We start from the raw sequence: 10,881 nt of genomic DNA on the forward strand, positions 1-10,881 counted from the left end.
CATGGCACAAATGCACAATCTTAGGAAATACATGTACTTGTGAAACTGATATTTGGGCAAATTGGACTCCCAAATTCCAATGTCGTCAGCATCATTTAGATATTTGTCCTTACTCCAATAATGAATTTTGAGTAGGAGTGTATAGGAAACAATGTCTTTAATTTGAAAATCCCTGTCTGCCAAGGGAAGATGGTCAAGGTCCAAGTGGGGAGTTGTCACAGGTCTAACATCCAATGAGGTTGGGGCAGCCATAATTCAGTTCTTCTAGATTTTAATTTGACTTTTACAGGTTTATACCATAGGTTTGAAGGTAATTGGGAAGTTTTCATAAGGGTTTGGGTATTTAAGTCAGGCACCCTCTCCAATTTTTAAAGTAATTTCAATTAATTTTACCCAATTGAACACTTTAGAGACTGAATGTTTTCAAATTGAAAGGGTGTCTGGTAGTTTTTCTTCAAATACCTAGAATTTTGGTGAATTAGCTTCAAAGCGGTGTTCACGACAACTGCAGAAGGTTGAATGGGCTTTGGTATGAACTGAAAGCTTGATTGGGGTGTCTGCAACTTCTTTAGGAGTGAAATTGAGGTCAATTGGAAATTTCAGCGTTTGCAGGTGTTGCAATGGCTTGCAGAGGTTTAGAAAGAAATTGAGCGAAAAAGGGTGAAATGGGGCTTCTCGGCCTTTTTATTGAACAACGTTTATTTTTTGGTGGGTGAATTATGAGTGAATAGTAGGCGGTTTTTCGAGTTCGACGGGGAGGTGGTTTTCTAATCCATCACACTACTTTTGTGGGGGAGCTAATGTTTTGGCGAGGTCACCTGATCTACCTTAGTGCTTGACACGTAGCAAATGGGGGTCCGGGCAATACCACTTTATCGGGCGGGTAAAGGTTAGATATCGGGTGAACCCGATATGGCTGTGAATCGTTGGATTTGGGTGCTGACAATCAGATGGCAGTTGGGTGGTAGATTAGCACAGACGAAATGGGCAAAAGTAATGGGGGGCCCGAGGCTTTTAATCAAAGGTGGTTTGTGATTAATTACGGGTTAAACACATGATTAAATGATCAGACGGGGTTAATGGAGGGATTTTCTTAACTTTACTGAGAATTGGTGAGTTAAGAGGGTTTTGTTGAGGGGATGTGGTAAAAATATAGTTTATAGTTAAACTAAGGGTTGGAATATTATATACGGGGATTTATTTATATATGGGGAAAAGGGTATATCGGGAGCTATTATATTAAGTTAGAAGTTAATATGAAATGAAATGAGCGGAGTGGAATAATACTAAGTATAATGCAAGATTTGGTGTTTACGTGCTATTTGTTCACTTACACTTATACTTAGGATAAAATCTTTTTGTGGGTTTTTTGAGTGAAAATGGGACTTAAAATGGGATTTTTACTTTCATAGGCGAATGGTGTTTAACCATAGGAAAAGGGGTTCTATTAGAGTAATGAAGGGAAATGACTTTTATGAAGGGAATTCTAACACTTGATGTCCACAAGTCATTAAGCCGAGGGTATGGTCCCACCAAAATTCAAAAAATGCTATGAGCCTTTATGTCTTGAAGGATCTAGTACTAGGGCACATTTGTGGATGGTGAAATTAATAAGTATAGGGATGAAATGAAATAAGGGGAAGTTAATTAATTGATATTGCAAGCCTCATTTTTCTTTTCATAGTTGCTCATGCACACTGAAACATATGGTCAAGCATGATAAATGTGCTTTTGTCCAATCAACTTTATACTTTAGCAACTTTTCTTCTACTTACCCATTACTTATCCTAACATTTTTTCTTTTGCTTGTTGGGTGCATTTAAGCTAGACGACCTTTTATTTCCTTTTACTTTTATAAAACATCTATCTACTTCTAGCCTTATATCTTCCAAGGGCTCAAATTAAATTGATGAGCTCCTTTTATTTCTCTACCTATCTACTGATCTACCAAGATTAAACTGTTTGGCTAGATCTTTATTCTCTATCTATAAACATAAAATTCAAAGCATGAGGTAATCAAGATTAAATAGTTTGACTATCATGGGTTGTGGCATATATGACAAGTTGCACACAACCATTATTTCAAACAATAAAGTAAAAAGTAGTGGCACTTGGACTTGCACACTTTCATGATCTGTTTTTTGTTTGGGGTTCATATTTTTTCATATTTTTTTATCTTCTCTTATTCTTTTTGTCCTTTGGTATTTCTTTTAGGACAAACCCTCTTTATATTTTTTAATTTTTAATATGGAAAACAATTGTAGAAAACAAAGGTATGTACAATATTACAAGGCTTAACCTTAGCCAATTAAAAATTATGAATCCTATCACTATAAGACTCTAACAGTGGCTCCACATGGGGATGGCATTTCTTAGTGAAATGTCAAGAACTCTAAAGACCAATAGTCTTTGAATTGTGGTTGAAGTTACCTTTCAAAGTGTCCTTCTGTGAATCTGAATTACTGATACTTATGACAGTAAATCTTTCAAAGCTCAGGGCCTTCTCTCCTGGCTTCAACTTTGTAGGATTACTCTCCTATCCAATCTACACTCTGCAATGTTATTTATAGTGATGCAAAGTAAAGTGAACTATTATTAGTCAATGGAAAAATAATGCTTCAGCATCCTACCATTAACAGGTCCTCTTGGTAGATCTGATCCATTTATTTCTCTCAAGAAAAAAGCATTGTTGCCTCTATAACCATAGATGACATAAGGTCCTTTCCACAAAATATCAAGTTTTCCATGCTTGCCTTTGTCTTCTCTCCTTGAATCCCACTTAAGGAATTTGTGTCCTATGTATAAATCATCTTCTTTAGTCATTTTATCAAAAACTTTCTTGACTTTGTTCTAGATTACCTGTGATTTTACATACACTCATTCTCTGGTCTAGTGCAAGTATATGCCCTGATTTATTCTTCTCTGAATATCATTAGGTTCCACTCGTAATTCTTGGATAATCTTCATTACTGGAACTCCCAAGGATGATGGGAAAACTAAATCCATCCCATAAACTAGTTGATAAGGTGATGTTCAATGGACTTCTTGATAGTTAGTCTATTTGCCCATAAGGAATTGACTAGCATCTTGTTCCATGTATTTTTGTTATCTTCTAGCAATTTTTTAATGATATTTACCATGCTTTTATTAGATTATTCTGCAAGTCCATTACCTTAAGGGTAATAGGTTGTGGAGTGGCCAAGGGTGATGTTGTGTTTTTTACAGAAATCTACCATATTTTTGGATTTAAAGGCAACTGCATTATCAATAATGAGCTTCTGGGGGCATCCGAACCTTGATAGGATATTATTCTCTAGGAAGGAAATTATGACAGTGTATGTGGCTTGCCTAGAAGGTATGGCCTCTATCCATTTGGTGAAATAGTCAGTGGCTGTCAGAATCCACTTGTGTTGTGCTGAAGAGGTTGGGTGTATTTCTCCAATGAAGTCTAACCCCCATTGTTGAAATGGAATTTCAATGGAAATTGGTTTAAGAGGCAAGGGTAAAAGTTTTCTCTTTCCCTCAAAAATCTGGCATTTATGACATGAGGTCACATGTTTCTTAACATCTTCAAACAAAGTGGGCTAGTAGAAACCAGCCCTCATAATTTTGTCAGCAGTACTCTTCCAGTACAAATGTCCTCCACAATCCCCTGCATGAAACTCTTGTAAAATTTTATCAGCTTCATCTTTCAGTAAACATGTCAAAAGAATACCACTATTGTCTTTGCAAAACAATGCATTATCTATGATACAATATCTTAATGACTTCATTTTTAAGAATCTAGCTTTAGTTCTTGTCAGACTGTTACACTAAAAAATGTCACCATGGCTATTTACAGTCGGTATGGCTCTATCAACATTCATACTACCCTCTTGAGCAAGTCTTATGCCTCAGCTATTCATGTCAAACTCCAAGAAAGAGAGAAAGTCCTTATAAAATATGTTTATCTCTGGGTACGCAGGTTCTCTCAAACCTTGCCTGCGGGTACGCACCTATTGTTCATGAGGTTTGTGTCCAAGGACGCTCTGTATCTAAAGGGGCAGGTGCGTCCCTCTGAAAAGGTTAAAATGCACAAGTTTTATCTTTAAAAACTTACTTGTGGTCATTTCTAGAGCATTCTAGAAGATTCTTGGATGAGTATTGAGCGCCTCCAGATGGTTCATGCACTCCTATCAAAGAGGAACTTATCCCATCAATAAGGGAGTGATCCCATCCAAAGAGGGGGACTATCCCATTGATGGTGGACCTAATTAACTTCCTCTTGAGCACTATAAAAAGAGGCATTGAGCCAGAAGGAAGAAGGTTGAAAGCTATAGATTTCTAAGGGTAAATGCTGCAGGAATTAGGACTCCCATTTAGAAGCTTGTGAGGAGAGATTGTCATCTTTACTTGTTCTATTTGGAAGTGGGTGAGCTTTGTCAAAGTAGAGGAAGACTCTTGTGGACCCTGGAAGGAGCTTGCACAACACCAAGGCTCAGGTTGTAATGGTTCCTTTTGATTACCTTTAATGCAAATTGGTCCATTCTTCTCAATAGCTTGTTGTTAATGGGTTATTTCATGTACTCCTTGGTCTATATGTTGAATATGCTTTGTTTTATGTTATAATCAGGTGCTATTTAATTGTTTGACTGTTGGTGATTGCAGGTTTTGGAGAACGGGAGGAGCTCATCCGGATCAACAAAGCTTGGACTTCTACAACAGCGTTTGGACAGAGGTAAGAACGAAACACTTGATTTCTCATATCATAATGTATGTTTAGAGAAGGATAGCTCCAGTTTGTTTTGTTTGTCATTAGAATGTCTTAGACTTCTAGGAAGGTTAGCTGTGTCCGCACCCTTGACTGATTCCGTGTGACACAGACCAGGAGGAGCTTGTAAATTTAGTAATACAAATATGATATCCGCATACCAGGGTGAATCAACAAAAGGTTCACTGATCGATGGAGTTGCCATCTCTCCCTAATCATCAAGGGCACTAATGAAGTTAATATCAAGGGCCTGACAGTTATTCAGCCATGAATTTGGCTAAACTTTGGCCTTTGATAAGATTAGCTAGCTTTATTTCTATGTCATATTCCAATATTGTGGCAATCCACTTGCCTCTTTTCCCTTCAGGTCCATCTTGAGTCAAAATGTCCTTAGCTACAAAATTTGGAACATAAGCAATAATATAAGAGTAAAAAATGTATACTCTGAAATCTTTGATAGCCTTCACTAAAGCTAATGCCTGTATTTCCATGATATTGTATTTAAGTGTGGCATCTCTCAAGGATTTACTGAAAAATGCAATTGGTTGTTCATATCCCTAGTTATTCTTTTGCAGCAAGACTGCTGCAATGGTGTGTTCTGAAGCAAAAGAAAAATTAAAAAATCTTTGTTAAAATCAGGACTTATCAGGACTAGAGTCTTGGTTAGAGCTTCTTTAATGGATTCAAAAGATTGTTTGGCCTCCACAGTCCATTTAAGTGTTGAGTCTTTTCTTAGCATGTTATTTAATTCTCTAATCAGTTCTACTAGATTTGAAATAAATCTCCTAAGAAATTTTATGTTGCCTGGAAATGACTGTAACTCTCTAATGTTTCTAGGATGGTTGATGGTAAAAATGACCTCTATTCTAGTAGGATCTATAATTCTAATTCCATCTTTAGAAATGATATGTCCGAACAGTTTTCCTTATTCCAGACCAAAGAGTGTCTTTTTGGGATTTAAAGAAATCCCAAATTTTCTACATTTAATAAATACTCTTCTAAGGTGGTCTAGGTGTTCATTGTCAGATTTAGAGAAAACTGTGATATTATCTTGGTATACTACTAGGAAAGAATGGATCTTCTTGGCAAAGGCTATATCCATAGCTCTTTGAAATGTGGCACCTTCATTCATTAGTCCAAAAGGCATCTTCAAATACATGAAGGTACCCCAAGGAGTAGTAAATGTAGTTTTGGCTTGGTCCTCGGGTTGAACTAAGATCTGGTTGTACCCAGAGAATCCATCTAAGAGTGAAATCCTGGATGAGCCCACCACCCTCTCCAGTATATGGTCCATTTTTGGTAGAGGATAGTTGTCTTTAAGTGAGACCTTGTTTAAATATGAAATCTACACAAAGTCTAATTTCACCGGCCTTTTTCCTAGTAGTGACTAAGTTTGAAATCTAGTCAGAGTATCTAATGGGGGCTATAATTTGGGCATCAAACATTCTTTTGACTTCTTTCTCAATAGAGGGCATAAGAACTGGGTTTATTCTCCTAAGTTTTTATTTGAAAGGTTTATGATATTATTTTAGAGGTATTTTGTGTTGGATTATGCTGGTGTCATAAGATTTTAAGTCTTCATAAATCCAGGAAAATACATCCTAGAACTCTTTAAATAGATTGATATATTTAACCTTTTTGTCTAGAGGTAAGGATTTTGATAGTTTAACAAGTTTTGGTTTATCATCAGTTCCTATGCTAACCTCTTCTATGTCAGCTCTCAAAGGTTCCGTTTTGGGTTTCGTGGCTACATCATTAGAGTCAAACAAATCTTCTAAAGGGACTAATCCTTTAGGAAAAAAATTATTTTTCAGATTAAGAATTTCAGGATCATCATTCAGTATTTCATCAATCTCTACATTCTTTAAACTATCTATTTCTACTCTAGTAAATTTAGTTGGTTTGGTTAGGTCTAAAATATTTACATCCATGTCAATTTCTACATTATTGTCTATTGTACAATGTGTATCTATTTTGCAATTCTGAAACTAACCTTCATTGTTCATGAAATAATAAATCTGAGAATCTTGGGAGAAAATCGACCAATACTTCAGATTGTCTGGTATAACAAGCCTATGTCTGACTTCTGCAGTGTACTGATGGTTGGGTTGAAATGGCAATTTGCAGGTACTAGAAAAAGTGGCCAGACTATGGTTTTGGATATTTTGTTTTCTAGGAATGGCAACAAAGTTTGTCTCCAGGAGGTCTTTGATCAAGTCTAGGACAGTATCCCTATATTGACCAAGTCTAGGATTATGGACAGAGTATTTGCCATTAATCTGCTTAATAATCAACTCTGAGTCTCCCATGACAGAAACTCTTTTGGCTCCAAGTTTCCTAACCAATTGTAACCCTAGAATTAGGGCTTCCTATTCAGCCATGTTATTAGTACACTTGAAGTTCAATTTGAAAGCATGTCCCTCAACATGATTATTCTCCATATTATGGATCCATACTCCTGCACCAGCCCCTATCCTATTATAGATCCATCAAAGTATAGGTGCCAAAGGGACTCATGAAAGATGTTCTCACTATGAGTTGTTCTGTGTTTTAGATCTTTAGTTGTGATTTGTTTATTGTTCGCTATGTTTTGATTACTGTCAAGTTCTGCATTGTACAAGATAAAAGAGTCCATATCAGAATGGGTGGAGTAGATAGGAAAGTTTTGAGGCTTTTCCTCACTACTCACCATGTATTTCATCAATGTCTCTCTATATAGCTTTCTTGGTTGGCCAAAGACAGAGATGGTGGCATAAGACATATCTAACTGCAAGGACCCCTACAGTTTTGCTCCCCATGAGCAAGATAACAAAATTCCATATTTCGGTGGGATGTCTACAACTACTATATCCATTAGAATAATCTTTGAAAGGCATTAGACAATACTTACACATAAATCCTTGATCAAACCAAGGCACTTAACTTGGCTAGAGTCAAAGGAAAATAAATCCTTATATGGTCTGGTAATGTCTAGGTTCAGTGTCTCCATAATTGCCTTTGGCATCAAATTATGGGATGCCCCTGAGTCTAACATAGCATTATGCAATATCTTGTCATGAATGTTCAGGCTAATGTACAAAGGAGGGACTGCCCCTTGCTGATGGATACCATTGGCCTCAGGGCCAAACACTAATTTAGGCTGATCATCGCTCAAATTAACATCTTCCTCTCTCTCTCCAATGTTTAAAGTTTTAGTTATCTGCGCCCTATAGGATTCATTCTTTACTAGTTCGGTCAAGGGAACTGATATCTTCAATTTTTCTATTTCAGTTTTGATGTTGAAATGGAGTTGAGCTTTGTTTGTTTGATTTAGATCTTCCTTATCATGTAAAGTTTGTGTATTCTTATCCTTCTTCTCAGTACTAGGCATTTCAGTCTATGTTTCTATTGTTTTGCCTTGATTTCTCTTCTTTTGATTGTTTTCAGTAATTGTTTCTGTTTGAGTTTCAGTGGAGGCTATTTCTACAATTTTAGGGGTAGAAGTCTCCATTGTTCCCTTAGGGAGGATTTGTAACACTTTGGTAATTGGAGTTTCTTTTGTTATCTTAGTCTGGGTTTGGATGGATTTTTTAATGGGAGTTTCATTATTCTTTTTACTTCTTAAACTATATTGTTTGTGTACCTCATATATAACTGACTCATATGCCTGTTTAAAATCAATGGATTTAGCAGATTCTAACTGCAACTACTACAGCATATATAACTCCTATTCTTCTTGAGTAAGGAAAACAATGTCTTCAGCTTTGGTTTCAAGCAAGTTTATGTGGGTGTATTCCCCTCCTTCTTGGTTCTGTGAATCCTCAACATAGTTTTCTTGGAAGGGAGACCTAATTTGTTGATCTGGTGTAGCATTCTTTCTAGCATTAGGGTTATTCCTAAAATTAGGGTTTCTTATTGGGGTTTGTTGTTGTTGATTGTCCCATTGATTTTTCCTCTCCATGTTTTCTAATCTATCCAGTATTCTCTCTAAGCTTTTAGCTAAAATATCTACCTTACCATTTGATGTGGAAGTTTCCTCCTTAAATACAACTTTCTTTTCATTTATCATTTGGGATTTCTTGGCTAATAGGTTAGCCTCTACACTAACAACATTGCTTTGCATTTGTTCAAGTGTTTCAGGGTTTCTTTCCCTCAATTGGTATGACATGTTAGATCAAAACCATCAGGGAAATTGATTAATGCTAGGTATGGTGCAGGCTTAATATTAGACGGGATTGGATTGTAGATGTTATTGAACCTGGTGCAATAATCCTGGACTGACTCATTAGGAGCTCTTTTAATGTTCTCATACTCAGAAAGTATTTGCAATGGGTATTTCTTTCTCTTCCATCTATCAATGAATAATCTATGAAAGTTAGCTAAGTCTGCTATATAGTTAGCTGGCAATGCTTTGAACCACTTCTTAACATCCCCAGTTAATGTTTGGGGAAACAACCTCATTTGGACATCTGAATTATCAATATCATGCAACTCAAAATAGTCAGTGTTATGAAACCAGCTCACAAAAAGAAAGAAAAGATAGATCAACGCCTTATAATTAAACCTCTTCGAGGGGGAAACCTCCTTTACATTACATAAATGAACAATTCTTGGATGATTCAAATGACAAAGCCTCCTTTCTATATATAGGAGTCCAAGGAGTCACAATATAACCCAGCTGACCTAACAATAATAATATAAAGGCACAAAAATAACAATAGAGGGATTCTATGGGGCACAGTAATAACAATATGGGGACAATAGGGGCACAACAATATTAATAAGGGATACAACTACAATAGTAATGGGGTAATCACTAGTATTATAGGGACCTAACATGCCCCTCTCCTTCAAAAAAGTGTTGTCCTCAATGCTTAAGTAGTTCTAGATGCTTCTGTATAAAATTCTCATCCTCCCATGTGGAATCTTCAGTGGATAAGTTCCTCCACTTGATGAGATACTCCGAAATTGATCGATTTCATAGCTATTGAGTTCTTGTTTCTGTGACTGCTTCCGGTTCCAATATAATTTTTCCTTCCTCGTCAAGTTCTGGCAATATTGTTTGAACTGGGAGCTTGTCGCCTATAACCTTCTTTAAACATGAAACATGGAAAACTGGGTGCACTCGAGAAGCTGTAGGAAGCTCCAATTTGTATGCCATAGTACCAATCTTTTGCAACACCTTGTATGGACCATAATACTTTGGTGATAATTTATTATCCTTCTTAGCTTGCTTGAGGGAAATTTGTTTATATGGTTGTAGCCGTAGGAATACCCAATCACCTACATCAAAACTTCTTTCACTGCGATGTTGATCTGCCTGTTATTTCATTCTATTCTGCGCCAACATGAGGTTATCCTTTAAGAGTTGGAGGACTTGTTGTTGATGCTCGATGTGATGTTCCACTGCTTGAACCTTAGAATTTTCTCTTAAATATGATGTGATGGATGGTGGCTGATATCCATAAAGTGCCATAAATGGGGTCATTTTTGTTGTTCTATGGAAGGAAGTGTTATACCACCATTCAGCCAGAAGCAACCATTTGACCCATTGTGTCTATTTATCAGATACAAAGCAACGAAGATATCCTTCCAAACATTTGTTTACTATCTTAGTTTGTCCATCAGATTGAGGATGATAAGATGAGCTATGAGCTAACTGAGTACTGAGACAAGAAAATAATTCTGTCCAAAAATTTCCAGTGAAAATGAAATCTCTGTCACTTACAATAATCTTTGGGTTTCCATGTAGCATTTGAATTGTTTCCATAAATGCAGTAGAAACTGTACTGGCTTTAAATGGATGTGATAATGCACAAAAGTGTGCATACTTGGCAAGTTTGTCAACTACCACCATGATGACACTCTTTCCCTCACACTTGGGTAAACCTGTGATAAATTCCATTGAAACCTCCTCCCAACGTTGGCTTGGAATGGATAAAGGTTGTAATAGACCCGGGGTCTTAATTGTTTCAACTTTATTTTGTTGGCAAACCAAACATTCTGCCAAAAACTTTTGAATATACGATTTAAGGCCATCCCAAAAAAAATCCTTCTTAACCTTGTGGTAAGTTTTTAAAAATCTTGAGTGCCCTCCTAAAGGAGAAGTGTGCAATTCCATAAGAATATTTTGTTTGAGTTGGGAATTCTTG

The sequence above is a fragment of the Pinus tabuliformis genome, chromosome 1_1 (assembly GCF_031772625.1).
Source record: "Pinus tabuliformis cultivar Carrire ecotype Pingquan chromosome 1_1, CPIR1, whole genome shotgun sequence".
Taxonomy (NCBI): domain Eukaryota; kingdom Viridiplantae; phylum Streptophyta; class Pinopsida; order Pinales; family Pinaceae; genus Pinus; species Pinus tabuliformis.